Source organism: Cryptomeria japonica, chromosome 11 (assembly GCF_030272615.1).
Source record: "Cryptomeria japonica chromosome 11, Sugi_1.0, whole genome shotgun sequence".
Classification (NCBI taxonomy): Eukaryota; Viridiplantae; Streptophyta; class Pinopsida; order Cupressales; family Cupressaceae; genus Cryptomeria; species Cryptomeria japonica.
In genome coordinates, this window is record NC_081415.1 from 34400797 (window position 1) to 34423526 (window position 22730).

Below are 22730 nucleotides of genomic sequence, written 5' to 3' on the forward strand. Positions count from 1 at the left end.
TATAAATCTCTACTACCATATGAATCATTAAAACCTAAATAGAACATAAAGACCAATATTTTGTTTAACAAATTCTATTGATTAGAAAATTGCATTTACAAATTGATTTTAAAGTCAAAATACAATATTTATAAAAATTAGTTAATCTCATAAAACAAATTAAATTTATTCCGCTAGCTTAAATACAACATTTATAAAATATAATTAATCTCATAAAATAAATTAAATTTATTCTCCTAGTTTCTTGTGATCAAATTTGTAAACCAAAAATGTTTACAAGCGTGGATACTTGCTGGAAAAGAAATTTCAACATTGCACTCTTGGCTAAGAAAACTTGGAGGATCTTTAATTTTACTAGTGAATGGAGTATGATCATGACAAATAAATATCTCCAAGATTCTAATTCTCTAAATAGGCTTATTGAGTCTCAAAACCTTCCTTTGATTCATCTATTTGGAACTATATACAACATACTAGAGTGATCCTAACTAGAGGGTTGAAATAGAAAGTTGGCTCAGGCAATCAGATTTATATTTGAAATGATTGTTGGTTGGGGCATGCACCTCTTTCTGATGCTTTGATTTTTGGCCACTTTAAGGAGGCCTATATCAAAATATTTGGGCTCCATGTTTAGAATTAATTTCAGTATGGCTAATGGAAGGGTTTTACTGAGATTAGTGGAGGACATGGAATTTTGCAATGTAGTCCAGATTTGATTAGTTTGTAATCTCCCCGTTGATGTTGCTGAAGAGGTCAAAGAGGATTGTGTCATGGCTCTTCACCACACCAAACCTCTTAAATGCAACATACCTAAAGCATAGATTCATGCATTTGATAAACTTCTGATAAATAATGATCATATCATCACCAAAGCAGACAAGGACAACGCCATGGTCATAATGGAAAAGCATGATTACCTTTCCAAAATGCGTGCCCTCCTCGCTAACACCAATATCTATAGAATTGTTTCCCATAACCCTTCCCCTAAGATCATGAAGAAGATTAGATTGGCTATTTCTAACTCCTCCTTTTATGACGAGATGAAGCAGCATTTGTGTCCATCAAAGGAAGTGACCGCACGTATCTATGGGGTTCCGAAAATTCACAAAGGTGACATTCCTTTAAGACCCATTATTGACACCATTGGATCTCCTAATTATATATTATTCGCCTTCTTGGCCAAATTGATCTCTCCTTTGGTGGGTAATTCTAACTCCTTTGTTAAAGGCTCCTCCCATTTTGTCCAATTTATCAAAGACAAAAAATTGGAGAGTCATGAGCTATTGGTGAGATTTGATGTGGTCTCTCTCTTCACTAAGGTTCCCATTCCCGACTCCATAAAGATTTTCAAGTGTAAGGTTAGTGTGGAGGTCACCTCCTGGGTGGAACTGTGCTTGAGATCCACTTTCTTTTCTTTCCAAGGTGTCATCTATGAGTAGGTTGATGGGTTGGCCATGGGCTCCCCTCTCTACCCAGTCATAGCTAACTTATATATGGAGCATTTTGAGAAATTGGCCTTGCACTCTTTCCCACTCAAGCCAAAATGGTGGAAGTGATACATGGATGACACCAATATTTGTTGACCTCATACTCTTGACAAGCTTCAGGACTTTCATGCTCACCTGAATAGTATTTCTCCTTGTATTGCCCTCACCATTGATCTTGAGTCTAGCAGCCAACATCATTTTCTTGATGATTTAATCCTTAAGAAACCTCATGGTTACCTCAGACATTGGGTTTTCCACAAAGCTATCCAAACAGATTCATATCTTCACTCTTCTTCGTATCACCACCCCAGCCAAAAATTTTGGATCCTCAAAACCTTATCTCTGAGAGCCTATCACATTCGTGACAATGATAACCTTAATCAAGAGCTCGCCCATCTTCATCAAGTCTTTATGTGGAATGGTTACTCAAACAAGAAAATCTCTAGATCCTTCCACCAAGAAATATCCTATTTCCATTATGTCACCAATCCCTTGCCCTCCCTACACCCTCCTCTTCCGCACGTGTCTCTTCCTTATATTGAGGGCATTTCCCACAAGATAGCAAAAATCCTTGCCAAAAGAGGTCTTTGGTGTGCCTTCAAACCCGTCTCCACCTTGAAGAATAATATCACCCCGTTTGAAGACTCTAAGGATGTCTTTTATGAGTCAGTAGTTTACAAGGTCGTTTTCTCTTGTGGCACCCCATATATTGGTGAGACAGGTCAATTGTTCAATACTAAAATTAAATAACATGGTGTTGATATCAAACATAAGCGTATTTTCAAAAAGAAACTTAAAGAGGCTATTGAAATCATTAATCATCCCAACAATATTAATCAAGATTATGGGTTGAACCCTAGCCTCTCTTGGCACCCTTTACTTTCCTCCCTTAGGAGCCTTCATCAACCCCATTCTTGACCCCTCCTTGTCATGGTTGTCTTTCTTCTCCCTTTTCCCTCTCCTTATCCCCCTTTTTCTTTCCCCACCTCTTTCCCCCCTGTGCCCCTTGTGTCTCCTCTTCTCCTTTCCGTCTTTTTTATCTGCTTGTTTTTTGTTCCTATGCTCTGGTCCCTTCTTTTCTTTTTGCTATCGCCCTCCTACCCCTTTGATTTTTCTGATTTTTTTCGCTCTCCCTCTTCTTTTTCTTCTTCCTTATTGATATATATATATATATATATATATGTGTGTGTGTGTGTGTGTGTCTATGTGTGTGTGTATGTGTGTGCATGTGTATGTGTATGTGTATGTGTATGTGTATGTGTATGTGTATGTGTATGTGTATGTGTATGTGTATGTGTATTTGTATGTGTATGTGTATATCTAGATATATATATGTATACATATATACATATATATACGTACGTACATACATACATACATACATACATACATACATACATACATAAATGTATGCTCATAAATATATAAGGATATATAGATATATATACAAAAGTATATACATATATATATACATATATATGTATATATGTATACATACTTATATATATATCTGTATATGCTTATATATTTATGAGCATACATTTATATATATGTGTGCATGTACAGATATATATACATGTATATATATATTATTTTGAATATTTCTTTATTCTTTTTCATTTTCTATTGTAATATTTCTTTCCTTTCTTCCTTTAATTGCCTTGTAGCATTTGGGTTATTTTGTCCTCTTCATTTATTTATATGAATTATTTTTGTTTCTTGTGTCTGTTTTGGGTTTTCTATTTTATATTTTTATTTGAAATCCATTTTCCTCGTGCTTTGTGTCTTTTTTATCCTTCTCTTTTTATTATTTTCTAGGTTTGCAACCCATTATCTTTCATCTCCTTGGTTTTCTTGTTCATCTAGATGATGAATCACATAGTGTGATTCAAAACATCGATGATAAAAATTGGCTTACACAATTGAATCGAGAAGTAATTATTGAATATTAATATGGATTATAGAAATCTGATAGCTCTAATTGATCTTATTTTAGTCAAATCACATAAATTTAGATTTCAAGAACACAAAATTCCTAATTTATTCTGGTTAATTTGATTTGTGGGCTACATATTTTTTCAAATTTATTTTCAAATCCAAGTTTAAACATTTATAATAAAAATTAAGAGATGTGAATCATTTGTGATATCACATATGATTACATTAATTTTCACTTATATTTATCATAATAATGTGTTGGATAATGAATTCTTTTATTTCACATTGCCCCTTTTACTTCATAGCACTTTGCCATATTGTATTTTAAGAATTTATAAATTACTTCCTATTAATCAATTCAATCTCAAAGATTTTATTCATAATGCATGTTGTTTTATGGTGATATTTTTAGGAAAATGCATTACATGTATATATTATATCAAATATTTTGTACATCTGAATCCTAGAGATGATCATAGAAAACCTAATATTTGTACTTCTTGTAGGGTATATAATATGATTGAAGAAAAATATTATACTACTATCAATGGTCTCTCTAATTGAGAGAAAGCATTGAAGACTAATATGATAACATCTTCTCCTCATATGTACATACCCTACTGCAAGGGAGGCAAGCTTAAAATATTGGTGTTTCACTCTTTCTAGATGCCCTTATTCTCCTAGAGCCTATCTTAATCATCAAAAATGTAGAGAAGATGATGTTATGCATTTCATTCATGATCTATCTATTGGCGTTTCAATAAGGATATTGAGAAGGTTGTTGATGATTATGGATATAACTGTTCAAGGATGTTTACTATCTTAATATTATTATTTTGTCATTGATGTCAAGAAATTGATTTTCTAATTCAGTATGATGTTGCCATATCTTAAGAAGTATGATTTGATGAGTATAAAGATGTCGGTAAAAGCCATAGAAAGAATATGATGAATAAGGGGAGGAATAACTTATTCAATGGGCAACTATTACCGAGTTAGACAATGATGAGATCATGATGTTTAGATTGTTTTGACATCATACATATGTTATTAATTGTAAGGTTAATACTATACTATGTTACCGAGCAAAGAACCTAGTCGTTAAACCCTAAGGAACCTAGTCAGTAAACCCTAAGGTTATAGCTATCGGTTAATGAAGGAAGAATGTCTATCGAGTAAAGTTTTGTATTTATCGAGTCGCAACCGAGTAGTAACAAAATGCATTGAATGAATAAAAGCATTATTTAATAAAGGAAGCTGATGAGCTAGATCTGATTAAATGATTGGTATGTCGTGAATGAAGTTTGTTAAAGAATCTATGGTAAAGGAAAATTGGCAGGAAGATCTATAGCTCAGATTGAACCACAATATCCTAGCACAAGTTCCAAGAAATGTATGCAAGTTCCAAGGCGGGGTAAAACATTTTTCAGATCAAAAGAGACATTGAACCTAGTCAAGATTGAAGATCTGATGGCTATGATTGATCATGGGAAATGTGATCAAGGAGATTAAGCGGTTGGCAAATTGTTTATAAATAAGGAACTGTTGATAAATAATGTATGCAGGCAGGTGTATGCATAGGGATGCTACATAGTGATTACTGAGCATAGAAGCTTGAAGACCTGCTTGAATAATAGAGTATAGGGCCCAGCAGATGGACAAGATAAGTCCTATTGTATTGAGAAAATAAGAATCTACTTTAGTATTTTAGATGTGAAGTTACAAATAGATTTTTATTACTGTTATTTTTTGAAGTGACAAAAAATCTCTTAACCGAGTGGACTTAACAGTCTTATTTGTAAAACCCTCTAACAAGGTGACATTCTGATTGAGTGTTTGAAATCCTTTAACAAGGTCACTTCTAACAAGGTGAAGATCCTAACAGATATGAGGGAAATACCTTAACCAAGTCACATCTAGCAATGTGTTTGTAATCTTTAACAAGATTTGCTTATAACTGTGCATACTCTAGAAGAGTATGTTTCTTAGTGGGTCCAAAATCCCACAGTGGTTTTTCCCTATTTGGGTTTCCACATTAAATCTGGTGTTATGAGTTTTATGATGTTCATATGCTTTTGAGTTTGCATGTTTAGTAGTTTTGGTTATATTACTGAAGTATATGTTACCGAGGTTGAATCTGTTGGTTTTATGGAAGATTAAGGTTGTATGATTCACCCCCCCCGTCTTATCTTATTAGCTTGGCATTTGTACTTAACATTAAGTATCATAACTATCAATTGGTATTAGAGCTTTGGACTCCGGAAGAAAAAGTTTAAAGGTACTTGAGGCAAAGATCCAAAGATGTATAGGAGGGATGCACCAAAGCTGAACAAGTCAAGTTTCTCTACATGGTAGAAAAGGATGAAGCTGCGCCTATCAGGAGTTGGAGAATATGCTGTATATTATCTGGAGAATGATTTCATTATACCATGCACCTATCAATTGACAATGGAAGAGATAAAAGAAAAGCAAGAACATATTCAAGCAATGATTGAAATAACATCTGCATTGACCAACTCAGAGTTTAATGATCTAGAAGGCTACAATGATGCAAAGGCAATGTGGGATAGGCTCATATCTATGTATGGTAGTGATGAACATGTTCAAAGAGAAAAAGTGGATAGTCTAACAGGACAACTTGAATCTATGAGGATGAATAAAGGTGAGAACATAACCCCGTATAGTACAAGACTAAAGGAGATTGTCAATTAAATCAAAGGAGTAGGTGGAACTATTGAAGAAAAGGATATAACAAGTAAGTTGTTAAGAACCCTTCTACTAGCTTAAGCAATCCGAGTCTCTGCAATCAATGAATTGAGGTACGTACCCAATATGTCAGTTTCTTTAGATGCTACTATTGGTAAGCTACATGCATTTGAGTTAAGTAACTTTGATAATAGTGGGTCATCGATAAATAAAGTTGAATCTGCATTTAGTTCTTTTCATATTGGTGAACCTGATGATTACAATGATATAATGAGTAAGTAGACTAAAGGGGATCACAGTGGAGCAAGGGAAAGATTTCGCTAGAACATGGAAGAAGTACACAAATTGTATGAGGAAATTAGAAAGCGAGAAGAGTTTGAAGCACTATTAGTCAGAAGGTTACCAAGAGGCAAAGGTAAGTATAAAGGAAAATTACCTTTGAAATGTTTCAATTGTGATAAGATAGGACATATGGCTTCTAACTATCCTGACAAAGATTCTACTGAAAAGAGAGATTACCGAGATGAAAGATAGAAAGATAATCATTACAGAGGATACCAAGACTTCAGAAGAAGAGATAGAAAGTCATGCTTAATAGCTGATGAGGAATCCAATGATGATAAATCAGATGAAACTGATACAGAGGAAGTAGTTTATGTGGCTATCAAAGATGGATCAGATGAAGAAAGGTATGAAGAAAAACCCCTAATATCTCACATAAATACTAATGATTCTTGGATCATAGATAGTGGATGCTTACATCACATGACAGGTGATAAACACAAGTTTGTTATGTTAGAAGACTATGATGGTGGTTATGTAAGATTTGGTAATGTTGCACCATGTTTGGTAAAAGGTAAAGGATCTATAACACTTCTTGACAATGCTCGATGCAATGATGTTTATTGGGTTGAAGGATTGAAATACAATTTGTTGAGTGTAGCACAGTTAAACAACACAAGTTACCAAATAGAATTTCAAAAAGGAATTGTCAAAGTTCATGACAAGAATGGAAAGTTAGCTGCTACCGAGACACAAACAAAAGGTAACATATTTTACCTTGACTCAACTCGGAACAAGTGTTTGTATGCAAAGATAGATGATACCTGGTTATGGCATAAAAATTTTTGTCATGTAAATTTGGATAATCTGATCAAAATAAGTAAGAAGCGCCAAGTAAGAGGTCTACCAAGTCTTGAAAAACCTGAGAATGCTATGTGCGGAGGATGCCAGATGGGTAAAATGACAAGATCAAGCTTTACAAGTCCTACACTCCTAAGGGAAAATAGATCTTGTGCACATTGATCTTTGTGGTCCTATGAAAGTTCAAAGTTATTATGGTGATAAATATTTCATGTTATTTGTGGATGATTACTCAAGGATGATGTCAGTTATGTTTTTAAAAGAAAAATAAGAAGTTTTTCAAATGTTTAAATGGTACAAGGAAAGAGTTGAAAATGAAACAGGAAGACAACTGAAATGTCTTAGATCAGATAGAGGAGGAGAGTTCACATCTGATGAGTTCAACTTATTCTGCAATGATTATGGTATAAAAAGACAAGTCTCTACACCGAGAACTCCACAACAAAATGGAATAGCTGAGAGGAGAATCAGATCTATTGTGGATTGTGCTAGAACCCTGATGATTGAAAAGAAAGTGCCATAAACATTTTGGAGAGAAGCAATAAGCACAGCAGTTTACACCCTGAACCGAGTACAACTGAAGAAAGGAACTTTGAAGACACCATATGAAATCTAGTATGACAAGAAACCTAATGTAAGTTACTTCAAAATATTTGGAAGTAGATGCTATGTACACAAAGATGATAGAAATAGAAAGTTTGATCAGAAAAGTGAAGAAGGAGCATTTCTAGGTTATTCTTCTACAAGTAAAGCATTTAAATGTCTGATCAAATCATCTAACAAAATAGTTGAAAGTACAAATGTGAAAATTGATAAATTTGCAGAAAGAAATGATGAAGGAAACTCCAAAGAGCCAGAAGTTTATGGTGAATTTGTCTATGTTCAACCGACAAGTCTTACCGAGAGAACTGTTGAAGGAAATGAAGATAATGTCCAGTTACTGAGTGATGAAAAAGATCATATAGAGCCTACCGAGCTTGTATTAGCCAAGTATGTCAGAAGACATCATGCATCAAGTCAGATTATAGGAGATAAAGATGATCCAGTGATGACAAGGGACAAACTGAGACAGAACACATGTCTGATATCTGAATTTGAACCGAGAATAGTGAAAGAGGCATTTAATAGTGAAGATTGGATAAATGCTATGATAGAAGAGATTGATCAAATCAAGAAGAGTGACACATGGACACTAGTCCCAAGACCGAAGGACAAAAATATAATCGGTACAAAGTGGATTTTCAGAAACAAGCTGAATGAAAAAGGTGAGGTCATTCAAAATAAAGCAAGACTAGTTTGCAAAGGTTATGCCCAAGAAGAAGGAATTGATTATGGTGAGACTTTTGCACCTGTGGCTAGACTTTAAGGAGTAAGAACATTGTTGGCATATGCTTCTTTCAAGAATTTCAAGGTATATCAAATGGATGTCAAATCTGCATTTATGAATGGTATATTAGAAGAAGAAGTTTTTACTGAACAACCTGAAGGATTTGTTGAAGACAAGAATAAAGATCAGGTATGTAAATTGAACAAAGCTTTATATGGTCTGAAACAAGCACCTAGAGCATGGTATGAAGGATTGCACTCTTATTTAATCAAGATTGGTTTTATAAGAACAAGTGAAAACAACAATATGTACATGAAGAATGATGAAAATGGAATACTGATCTCAGCCATATTTGTTGATGATATTATATTTTGTGGAAATGACTCTCTATGCAAGAACTTTGGAAATGAAATGAGCAAAGAATTTGAGATGTCATTAATCGGTGAGATAAAGTATTTTATAGGTTTACAAATACTGCAAATGAAAGATGAGATTTTCATTACTCAATCCAAGTACATAAAGGAAATCCTGAAGAAATTTGGAATGGAGGATTCAAAACTAGTAAGTACTCCTATGACTACCAACTATAAATTATCAAAGAATGATGAATCTACATTTGTTGATGAGACACTTTACCGATCCATGATTGGAAAGTTACAATATGTTGTTCACAGCAGGCTAGATATAGCACATGCAGTAGGTATAGTTGCAAGATTCTCTGCAGATCCTAAGGAAACACACATGACAACAATCAAGAGAATTTCAGATACTTGAAAGGCACTGAGGATTATGGCTTAGTATATCAGAAAGGAAATTACTTTGATTTAAATGTTTATACTGATGCTGATTGGGCAAGCAACATTGATGATAGAAAAAGCATAAGTGGAGGAGCTTTCTTTTTAGGAGAAAGACTAGTGAGTTGGCTTAGCAAGAAACAAGGATGTGTTTCATAGTCAATAGCAGAAGCTAAATATGTTGCTGCAGCATTGAATTGTACCAATATAGCATGGATCAAACAACTGTTGGAAGGTATAAATGAAAAAGTTACCGAGCCAGTAACTATATTCTGTGACAATACTTATGCCATTAACATTTCAAAGAATCCTGTTATGTACTCTAAGACAAAGCACATCTCTATCAAATATCATTATCTTAGAGAAGAAGCTCAAGAGAAGAAAGTGGTGTTGGAGTATGTTAGCACAAAGGAACAAATAGCAGATATCTTTACCAAGCCACTACCAAGGGATACTTTTGAGTATCTCAGAAGTAAGTTAGGGGTCCTACCCCTATCTTCCATTCACTGACTGAGTTCGATGAATGCATCAATTCGAGGACTCTACAAAATATCTTTTAGGAGTTGATGCTGATTTACATACTTTAGGATGTTTTCTAAAGGTGTATAAGAAACAATACAGGGAACAAGAATTGAAGACAAAATGATCTGACCGAGACTAAGTTGACACATAACAGTGGGAAATCACTTCATACAGGAAGAAATTATGTTTTAATTATTTACTTTTTGGCATTGTTGTCAAAGGGGGACAAGATTGAAAAAAAGAGGAGAAGAATAATGTATGGGGGAAAAGATTGATAACAGGAGGAGAGCATTTCAGCATTTTAGAATCTCATAGCAATCTGAATCAGTTAGGTCAAATCAATTGGTTTTGTAATCAATGCCAAAGGGGGAGATTGTTGGCATTATAATAGACAAGGAGAGATTGTTGGTATTTCAATAAGGATATTGAGAAGGTTGTTGATGATTATGGATATAACTTATCAAGGATGTTTACTGTCTTAATATTATTATTTTTTCATTGATGTCAAGAAATTAATTTTCTAATTCAGTATGATGTTGCCATATCTTAAGAAGTGTGATTTGATGAGTATAAAGATGTTGGTAAAAGACATAGAAAGAATATGATGAATAAGGGGAGGAATAAGTTATTCAATGGGCAACTATTACCGAGTTAGACAATGATGAGATCATGATGTTTAGATTGTTTTGATATCCTACATATGTTGTTAATTGTAAGGTTAATACTATACTATGTTACCGAGCAAAGAACCTAGTCGGTAAACCCTAAGGTTATCGCTATCGGTTAATGAAGGCAGAATGTCTACCGAGTGAAGTTTAGTATTTACCGAGTTGCAACCGAGTAGTAGTAGAATGCATTGAATGAATAAAATCATTATTTAATGAAGGAAGCTGATGAGCTGGAACTGATTAAATGATTGGTATGTTGTGAATGAAGTCTTATAAAGAATCTATGGTAAAGGAAAATCGACAGGAAGATCCACAGCTCAGATTGAACTGCAATACCCTAGCACAAGTTACAATAAATGTATGCAAGTTCCAAGGTGGGGTAAAATGTTTTTCAGATCGAAGGATACATTGAACCTGGTCAAGATTGAAGATTTGATGGCTATGATTGATCATGGGAAATGTGATCAAGGAGATTAAGCAGTTGGCAAATTGTTTATAAATAAGGAACTGTTGATAAACAATGTATGCGGGCAAGTGTATGCACAGGGATGCTACATAGTGATTATCGAGCACAAAAGCTTGAAGACCAGTTTGAATAACAGAGTATAGAGCCCAGCAGATGGACAAGATAAGTCCTATTGTATTGAGCAAATAAGAATCTACTTTAAAATTTTAGATGTGAAGTTGCAGATAGATTTTTATTATTGTTATTTTGTGAAGTGACAGAAAATCTCTTAACTGAGTGGACTTAGCAGTCTTATTTGTAAAACCCTCTAGCAAGGTGACATTTTGATTGAGTGTTTGAAATCCTTTAACAAGGTCACTTCTAACAAGGTGAAGATCCTAACAGATCTGAGGGAAATCCCTTAACCGAGTCACATCTAACAATGTGTTTGTAATCTTTAACATGATTTTCTTTTAATCAAGCATACTCTAGAAGAGTATATTTCTTAGTGGGTCCAAAATCCCACAATGGTTTTTCCTTATTTGGGTTTCCAAGTTAAATCTGGTGTTATGAGTTTTATGATGTTCATAAGCTTTTGAGTTTGCATGTTTAGTAGTTTTGGTTATATTACTGAAGTATATTTTATTTAGGTTGAATCTATTGTTTTTATGGAAGATTAAGGTTGTATGATTCACCCCCCCCTCTCATCTTATTAGCTTGGCATCTGTACTTAACATTAAGTATCACAACTATCACTATCTCCCCACATTAAATTAAATAAATATGTGGCCTTAGATGATAAGGATCTTCCTTCTCAACCTATAAAGAGGACATCCATGGTGATAGAAAGGAAGATCTTCCTACACGATATTTCTTCTTCATCTACATTTCTCTTTTATCCTTCTAGATACAATTACACAACAAATTTAAAGAAACTCATTATAATGTTCCCCTTCCTTCTTAATTAATAAATTTTTATAGGTGTGACTATAACATAATATTAGAACAAGGTTTTAGATGACAAGAACTTGGAAAATTTGAACAAGCAATTACAGTCCCTATAAACCATCCTACAGAAACTACTACTGAAGGTCTAGGTCATTATCATGATTCACATATGGATTATCTCCTTATAATTCAAAACTTAAATGATTAATTTGCAAGACATAAAAATTACCTTCCATCTAAAGGTGTTTCTCCTTCAAACACTTATTTCTCACATCATCAAACTAATGACCATGATACCAATTGTTGTCTAGATTTTCAAAATGGAATGAAAGGACACATTGGTAATGGCATATTAAAAATCATAGATGACACTCCATATTTTTATTAAAATACTTATCTTGAATCTCAGGCGACAAGATCTATTCCTTTTAGTGATCAAGGTAAATTAGCCACTAGAATCTTTAAGACATTGAAGTATGATAAGAATGTTTTTTTCTTCCTTTCATTAAACTTAATTACAATTTTAAGCAAAAGTAAGGTGATGCACATTGTCTTTTTCATCGTAGTTATTCTCATTCTCTTGGAAAGTATAAATAATTTAAAAAAATTATTCAAGTACACTATAATAGAGCTCACATAGCTCTTATGATCGATCTTGCACTTTGTCTTGGGGAAGAGGTAGTTCCTTGGCACTCTATTTACTCTTAATATTGCTCCTCACCCTATGAAACTAGTTGTTAACTTTATTGATGGCTCTTTTTCATTAGATGTGATCCTTTTGTTTTTAAATTACAATCATCTTGGGGTAGCAACATGGTTCATTCTTGCCTTTATGCTTTGGGGGAAATAATATTATGATTTTTTCTTCTCTCTATATATGGTTTGACTTTTCCCTTTAGGGGTTACATTTTTCACACTTTGATGTCCTTTCCTAGATGGAATGGTATGTCTCTTATGATTAATCTCTCATTAGGGGGGTACGTTATCCTTCATCTAAATCTCTTTTTCTTTATTTTGAAGATTACATCTCCTTTGAAATGGCATTTTACATATATTAATGTCCTCTCTTGCATTGAATATTCCTTCATGTGAGTATATTATGCATTTGATGAGGTAGCTAAGGGTAATCCTTGGCCCGCTGGTTGTGGAGGAGTGGCTCTTGATCTCAATGGTAGGTTTGCATAAGCAGTGGAACTCCCTTTGCAGACCAAAAAAACCACTATGTTGAGGCTATGGTTTCCTACATTAGTATAAAGTTGGATATGAGGGAGAACTATAGGAAAATATGGCTAGAAACTGACTCCCTTAACATTGGTTTTTATTACGGTACAAATAGGCTTTGAAGGGACCCGAAACCTTTTAAAATTGGTAAAAGCCAAGATAGAGCATGATAATCGTGACAAGACAAAAACAAGAAAATGCTTCCAAAGGAGAAAAGAAAAGAACAAGGCATCTTGACACTAGGAAATAACCAAACAGGGATCGATGTAGATTATGCCCATGTCTTTAAAGTCTTAGTGACCTCTATCTCCAACTGGTTCATATTTTAAGAAACTTTTTTGAAGTCTTGAAGATCATGTAGGGTACTTTCCTCTTTCTTCTTCAAAATTTCCCGAGTTCTCTTGCTAGGGTCCAATACCTCTTCATTGTCTTTTTCCTTCTCAAGACCCAGTTCCATCTTTAGTGCTCTATGGTGTTCATACTCTCAGTAGTGGTCTTGATGACACTATGACTATGAGATATAATCGAGAGAAAAGAGTCTCTAATATTCGGGATTTTCTTATCAAAGGTAGTCATCTTATTCTCATAGTCATTTCTCGGAGAATCCAAAACTTCGATAATTTTGGTAAGGCACTCTATAACTGAAAAATTTTCTTTCTCCATCTAGAGATCATTTCCTTTAGTGCTCTATCTTCCCTGAGAACCTAGCCCTCCATTCTCCAACATTTCTACCTTGCTACTTATTTCTCTTTGTTTGATGAAGATATTATTTGCTTGATGAAAAGCCCATTTCATAATACAAAAGGTATCCACCACCCTAGTTATTGTAATAGTAAGAATATCATTGGGGAATTCCTCATATATATTCAAAAGAGGGGAATCAAGGTTGAAATGAAGGGAAAATTTAGACCTATTATCCCTATCTATGGAGGGATAGGAATTGATAGAATGTAGAGGAGACTGGGAAATTTGGTTAGCAAGGTCCAGCAAGGGAGCCTCAAACCCAATATCTCTACCTTTTGATAGAGGGTGACCATTAGGTTTCTTACTGACATCTCTAGTACTAGGGGTAGAGGGAAGGACAATCTTTAGCTATTTACCTTTCCCCTTCCCATCATGAGAGATATTAGCATACTTGGCTTTAGATTTCTTATCCTTGGGAGGGACAAAAGAATCATCCCTAGCTAGACTATAAAAGATTTAATTGAAGAAAGGTTAGGGATGGTAAGATCCTTTGAAATTTTTAAAATTTGCCATATCTTTTAGGAAGGCAATAAACTAATTGATGACCTTGATAATCTTGGTGTTAAGAAGAAAAGTTTTAAGTGATGGTGGTCCCATGATATTTTATCCCCGCAGAGATTAAAAAACCTCATTTATGATCATAGAAGATCATATTTATTTGGGGCTTGTCCAATTGTTTATTATGTTTTACATTTAATATAAGTGGAAGGAAGAGATGAAATGTCCCTATCATTACATTATTGGAAAAGGAAAGTGTTATTTTTTTGCCAAATCTAGAATATTCGCTTTTATTTTTTACTATATTCTAGGGTCTAGAGGCCTTCTTCAGGGTACTTATAGATTGGATTATAGGCCAAGATGGGTGGGGAATAGAATAGAGTATAACCCACTCCCTATGAGAATTGGAGGAACAAAATAGAAGTGTGGGATGAATTTTGGGGGGAGGGATTACTCCCTATATCAAAAAACCTCATGGTGATGATCCTAAGGCTATTTAGCTCTTTATCAAAATCTAGAACAATCTAACTTTATAGGTTCTTAGAGGAGAATTTTTAGTGGATGAAACCCTCATTGCAAAGGTTACTAGGATGCTCATGGATGGGAGAAAATTATACAAGGATAGGAAATCCATGTAGGAAGCTCTTGAGATTTTTTTCCAAAAGAATAAGAGGGCTAAAGTTTACCATACAAAAGATGGTGGATATAACTTGAAGGACTGCAAGTCATTGTGCGTAGATTTTTTTAAAGTTATAATGAGGTGCATAATCTTAGATGACCATTATAAGAGCATTTCTACATATAATTTTACCATTTTAAATCATTTCAAGCATGATAGGTGTATTTCTATTCTTTTTTTCTGCTCTCCTCTTATGAAATAGTGTTAATGCCTAGTTGAAAAAGAGGAGATAAGAAACCTATCCCCCCACACTCTATTAGCCAAAACAAGAAGTTTGATTTGGCCTCTACATCAGGGAGGAAAAGAAAATTTGGTTCCCCCCTTCCATCACCCACTAAAAGTAATGAGGTTTCCTTATTGAATAAAATGAAGGGAAATGGGGATATTGCATCCCCTTAGGGTGTAGTACCCCTTCCCTAATTAGATTTTTAATCTTGGTTAGTTATCATGTAATCATGTTGTAGTCAGATGTTTTAATTAATGTGCATACCTGTTAATGTGGTTGCCACATCAATTCATATGTAAGTTTATTACTTCTCCTGAATTATGCTATTAATCTCGGGCTAACACTTTTATTAAATTTATATATGTATGCAAATATGATTCAAGGTTGCAGGAGATTGCAGGTACAGTTCCGCATGGGTGCGAGGTTCAACTCCATCTGGGTTCACAAGTTTGAGTGCTCCTCATTAACCCTTAGAAATTGGATTAGGTGGTCGGGAGACCCTCAATTGACCCTAGTCGTGCTCATGTGAGCATTGTCAGTCGTCTGTCACTATTCCTTTGGTTGGGTATGCAGGTCGTCTATTTGCTTGGCCTTCATGGATTGCGTGTTTTGTGAATTGTTAAATTGAGTAATTATCCTTTTTATTTATTTTGTTTAATGTGTGCTTATGCATTAGTAATTAAGGAACTAAATTAAATTGGTTCCCTTTATGTGAGTAATCATTAATTCGAATCAAATTGGTAGCAAGTTTGATTTAACGATTATTTCTTCTGCTTATGGTTTTGGAAATGAAAGAGGTAAATTTAATTGAAATAGAATTACTTTAATCTCTTTGCCCTTTAAAAAAAAAATAGAAAGGTTGATTTTAGTTATTTAAAGAAAATCAATTTTAATTAGAAAAGCAAGTTTTATATTTATATTTTAATATAGCTTTGAAAGAATAAATTTGAAGATTATATTTTAATCAAAAATACATTAGCATCATTAAATAATTTGAAATACAAATGAAAGCTATCTTAAAATTAAGAAAATTAGAAATTAATTGAGGAAGAGGCATTTTGATTTTTCTAAAATTGGAAATAAATTGTGTAAAAGTATTTTAAATTAAAAAATTAGAATTCTGGGATGGTATTTTAAATAAAAATATTTTAATTGCAAAAATGGGATTTTTTGTCAAAAACTTTTCCCATTTAACCTAGGTTAAAAATATATTTTTGGAGCATAATTTTTGGAAAAATATTTCTTGGAGAGACATTTTGGAAAATGTTCTAGAGGAATTTTGGGGAAAAATATTTCTAGAAGGGGAGGATTGATCTGGAGCTTGGAGGTTGGGCTCTGCAACAAATCTTTTCCAGGAATGCTTGTTGAGGTAGGATTTTGTTTATCAGTTTGGTTTGTTGTTTTAAAATAAAAAAATTGGGGGTTGCATGTTCTTCATGTTTTGTTTTGTTTTGGTTAAAATTATCCATTGAATGCTTTGAAGGTTTAGATTCATATTGGAATTAGTTATAGTTTGGGCAGATTGGGAAATAGAATTGAGAGAAATGATTTCATACACAATATGATTTTGTTTAAATAAAATTGCTTATTTGGATGGTTATTCAACAAAATTCTTCCATTTAGAAAACCATGATCATTCTGGAGAGATTTTCATTATTTATTGTTCTTGATCATTCTGGAGAGATTTTCATTACTTGTTGTTCTTGATCGTTCTAGAAATTTAATTTAGTCTCTGTAGGAGACTCCACATAAAAGAATTTGGGGATTTTGTTTGAAGTAATAAAAATAAAAATAAAAAAATAAAATGCAAAGATTAGAAAATCTTCTGGTTTTCTAGGGAAAATTGTTTTAAGTCTCTATTTGAGACCGTGTAAAAAATAGATATATATATATAAAAAAACAAAAACTTTTAGTCTTTGCTGAGACTGTGTTTTTGGCTTGAGTTGTTTATCTTTTTTAATAGTTACTATTTAAAAAATAAATAAAAAATAAATAAAGAAAAAAAATATATAGCAATCCGTGGCAGGGTAAAACCCCCCACCATAGGGAGGTAGCACACTACCAGGGCTAGCGGCGCTACCCGTGGTAGCCGCTTGCTACCATTTGGTAGTAGCGCTGCCCATGGTAACCGCTTCCTAGCAATGGGGCCCACGTGGATACCCCCCCCCCCCCCCCCCCCTTTATTATATTTTTGAAATTAATTTTTTTAATATATTTTTAATATTGAAATATAAAATATAATAATTTAATATTTTAAAATAAAAATGTTTTAATATTATTAATTTAGGCATGTATATATAGAGAGATGTATATGCTAGTTAATATCTTTAGATCATGTATTTGTTTAATATATGCAAGGGAATTATATTTTTGTTGGGGGATGTTTATCTATTTTTATGTTAAATTCCATCATTGGAAAGTATTTATTGTGCTGCTAGAGATGCGATTATATTATTGCAATTGACTCAAGATGAAATGATGTTTAATTTGAAGATTAAATATCATGTTTAGACAGTTAATGTTTATTTAATTATATTCATGTGATCTAGGTTCAAAAAACTCGTAAAGATGTATTTATGTTATGTTTTGATGCAAACAAACTTTGTGAGTTAGAAAACCAAGAATGACCTATGCTTGGATAGGGTAGACAAATTGCCATCAAACTTAAATCATTTAGAAAACTTTATCGACTTTAATAGTTAAATCAATATGGTAAAAGATTGCCTCTATTGGTTAATGCCTATGCAAGTTTAATTTCTATATTTGCTTTTGCTTATGTAATGGCAAGACTTGATATGTTTGTTTGGACCCTGTTGTTTGGTTGATTTGGGGTACCTGTTTATGTCCTCAGTCTCTAGTTCGGTTGTTGCCTTGTGATAATGTTTTAACTGGTATTGCCCTTTATGCGGGTGTCGAGTGTTGATTTGTGGTTGACCATAGTTGGTCAGGTCTCTAGTTAGAGTACCATCAAGCAATGGACCTTTGTATTTGCTTGTAATATGTTCAATTGGATCCTATTCTATGTAGAGATCATTTATGTATTTATTGACAGAAGTGGTCGTTTCTATATTGGTTATGTTCGCCTTGATGGCAAGATTGTAAAAGATGTGAACCTTATGTATTCTTAACTTATTTAAATGATCATAGGGGTCTTGCAGTTGAGTAGACTGAAAGATGTATCCCTTTAGGGGTGAAATCCGATATCAATCTGGTGTTATGTGTTTCTTTTGTTCTTATGTTTCATGTTTTGGTGTTAGCGTGTATGGATGACATATTGGTAAAATGCATAAGTGGATTAGATGAAATTTATTGTAAATGCATGTATATAGTCATCTCTTAAATGTAGTAAATTGGATCATGAAAAAATGCATTCTGTTATTGTTAATGAAAATAAGTATGCATGAAAAGATCTCATTAGTTTATGAGGTAATTATAGCACGTTTTGGAACTAGATGCATGACATGTGTTTAATGTAAAATTGAATGTAATGAATGGTTTAAAAAATTATTAGATGAACTCATTTGGTTATTTACAATTTAACCTTAATAAATGAATGTAATCTTATTAGCTATAATTTAACTATAATGGATGAACTCCTTTGGTTATTTACATTTTCACCTTAATAAATGGACTTCAATATATTACCATTATTGTAACTAAAATGGATGGACTCATCAAGTTAACTATATTTTAACCTTAATGGATGAATTCATATGTTATCTATGTTTTAACTTCTATGGGTAGATTTCCTCATGTTGACTCATCTACAACCATAATGGATGAGTGTTTCCTATTATCTTTAATGTTAATTTGCTGAACAAATTATATCTTTGTTTAAAGTAATAACATGTAATTAAGTGAAGCTGCTTAATTGGATCAATGTCATGAGCTGAGTTAGATGTTAAATTAAGTAATCATGTTGGGAGACTCTTTAGGGTTGTTTAATCTTCCGTTGTGTTATCCAAGCTTATGATAACTCATTGTATCATTATGTTGTGTCTTATTTAAAAAAAAAAATTATGTGCACTCCATTCATGTGTTTTAGCTTTATCCTTTCAGGGTTTCCTGGCAAGGCATTACATTTGGTATCAGAGCCAAGTTCCAAACACAGGGATCTCTGGTTTCGCTTGTGCCCTTAGTTGGTGTGAAGTGTATCGACCTTTTGTCGTATGCTTGTTCTCCTTGTTGTATGAGTGTGATTTAGTAGACCTTAACTTGTGTGTAATGTGTGTGTTCACACCTTGTTTTCACCTTCTTTATGTGGGTGCTTTGGAGTGATTATATGTGCTTTGTCTGCTTATTGAGATCTTGGTCTATGATTTCTCTTATTCTAAAGGAGAGTCATATGTACCTTCCTTATTGATTGTTGTACTCTTTTGACTAATCCATTTGGGTTGGTCAGGCTTGTCTTGAATCTGAAAGTACGAAATGTGTTTATCTAAGATTATGATCTAGCTTAGTGTTGTTCACTTGAAGGACTAGTATGGTAGATATTAAATTCTTATTATGTAGAAAATTGAATGATTACTATCCTTCCTCCTCTCTCTCTAGAAATTAAAACATATGTGATATGTGTAATTATCTCTTATGTAAGTTTTCTTTTACGAGAGATGGTTGTGACTTCTTGAGTCCTTGTGTGAGCCTTATAACGCTTAGGTAATTTTAGATTATAAAAGGGCTTTGGTTTGAAAGTTCATATTGGTTATTGAGAAAAAAATTGTATGTTTACATTAAAAAAATTCTCCATGTGTTTTGTAGGAGTAACATAATTAAATTCTATTTTAAGTGAGGTGCATTAATATGTGAATAGTTGATTACGTGAAACTGCCTTGTTTGTAAAAGAAGTACCAAAAGGGAACATGTTATAGTAGCTTCGAGAGTGTATTAATTTGTTCCATGAAAGAGTGTTTTATGTGTTTCTTTAAACCAGTTTGTTTGAGGATCTATTTTAGCAATGCCCATTGAACTTGTTTTTGGGTATATGTAATTACCTTATTATGTCTGGAAAATGCAGATGAAAAAATTGTTTAATGCGTATGCATTAATGTGTATTATTTAGTTGATAGTTCCTCCTTTATCTTTTTATCATAGTATGATTTTCAATGATAGGTTGCAAATTATGATATGGTTGTATTGAACTAAGAGTAGTGAGTGCTCGCATGAGGTCTTGCATTATCGATAAGATTACCTATTTTGATCTTTGTTGGTTGGAAAACTAGAACATTCTGTTGCTACCATAATAAGTGGAAATGTCATGTTAGGATGTTTGGCAACCTCCTGAAATGGTAGTGAAATGAAAACCATGCAATTAAAATGATATACTTTAGTGAGATATTTTAACTGGTATTGTGATCTTATCTTGTGTCTTTGTAGGAAATAGTTTGATTATCAAACTCTCTTTCCCTTCCCCTTTCCTAAACATTAAGATTTTTTAAAATACTGCTAAGAATGCATTGATTTAAATAGAATGTTTATGACACATATGAAATTGGATGTTTGGATTTGGGCTTCTTATGGAAAGATGAAAGTCTTAAGCTTCAAAAAGAAAATTGCATAGTTAGTAATTTGAATACGAATGCTTAGTGGAATTAGAGAAGGATATAGGAATGTTGTTATTTCCTTATGTAATTTTGAATTAATAAGAGATTTCAGTACTTATATCTAGAATAAGCTTTATTCAGTTAATCATGTGGGAAGCATTATTTAAACCTTCCTAGAGTAGATGATAGCGTACTGAAAAGTACTCCCTGTTAATGTGACTAAACCAGTACTGGTGTATTCGTGTGTATTGTAAGAAACCAGTGCTTATTATATGTGCCCATGGATTGGTGAATTAATCAACCAGGGAGGATATGTTGCTTATGACTATGGGAAACCATGTTGTTTTTTTTGTGATGTTTCTTATTTGTTTCCCTACTGAGTACCAAACCTCGGGTTGTTGGTAATATAGTATGTTAAGGGGTAGTCATTGAAGTCACCATTCCTTGAATAGTATGGATCAGCGTACGAGTAATGTCAGCATGAAGTGACTTTAGCTTCTCTATTCCGAGGAATGATATAGTTATACAATAAAAATGTATCGAAGGTGTACTCAATACTTTCCCTTTTGATGAATCTATTTATAGGTTTATGTGTGACAGCCTATTCCTCTCCTTTATTTGAGTATATCGATGGTAGTACTTGAACATAGTGATGGTGTAATTTGGAGGATCCTTTGCCTTGTCTTCATGAAAGGTAGGTTTATCTACATGAGCTGCCAGTTAGTAGGTGTTGGTGGACATGTGGGTGGACCTTAGCCATGTATACCTCTGGCATACGATGAGTATCTTGAGAGATACATCTCTATGTGGGACGTGACATGTGCGTTCTTATTCCGCAAGGTACACTACCATACGAGATACATCCATTGCATGTCTTCTCCACTTGGAGTATTGCCATGTCGCATGACGAGATGATGCGGGGTGATGTCAAGGTGCACACTGCCATGATGTGTGGATGTGTGATTTGGCCACACCACATGATGATCTACTGCGATAGTTTTTTGATTGTTCCTTCCTTCCTAGTTGGTGGCTAGATGCTAGTCACATAGTGATGTTATGTGCAGTTGTGATATTCTTATTTATTTCTTTGTGGACCAGCAATTTATTTTACTTTGACTTTGAGGGTTTAGCCATGATCTTGTGATCTTTTGCATACTTGATTTGGTGTTGCAATTCCGAATTATTTTCTTGCCTTACTGTTGGAGTTGATGATTTATTATCTTTATTCATTTGTAATTTGGTGGCTAAACTAGTTTATCCTTATTGTTTTCATATGCTGGCCTTGTGTTGAAATGTGAAATTTCTATCCAAGGACGTATGAGACGGTCTTGGTAGAATGTGTACGAGGAAGTTGACATAAGGAACCTTGAGGATGGGGGTATGTGAGGCTATGAAACAACTAGGAACCACTACCTACCTATGTGTGGTGACTATCTCTTGGAGGCTAACCACCTTACACATCAAGGGATGTTCACGAGGGTCTTGTAAGGAAGGTAGCACCGCTATGGTGTGCCCTAGCACCATCAAGTCCTTGAGTGAGATATTGGATATTTATGATCATATTATTGTTCTGAGATCAGGCATAGAGATGCTATCATGCATGATATCTTTGACTGAGCATTAGACATGCTCACATGTGACCTTTTGAGTTGTGCAATCTAGTAATGCGGATGGTTATTATGTGTAATCATGGATTAAATGGTGTTATCTTGTCACTATGTTATGTGACATAGTCATTGGAAAGGTTCTTATATGCTTGGCAAGTGTAAACTATTGTATTCTATATGTTGCTCTTACTGCATGAAAGTTAATTTGGCTGTAGAATTTGATATTGAAGCTAGTTT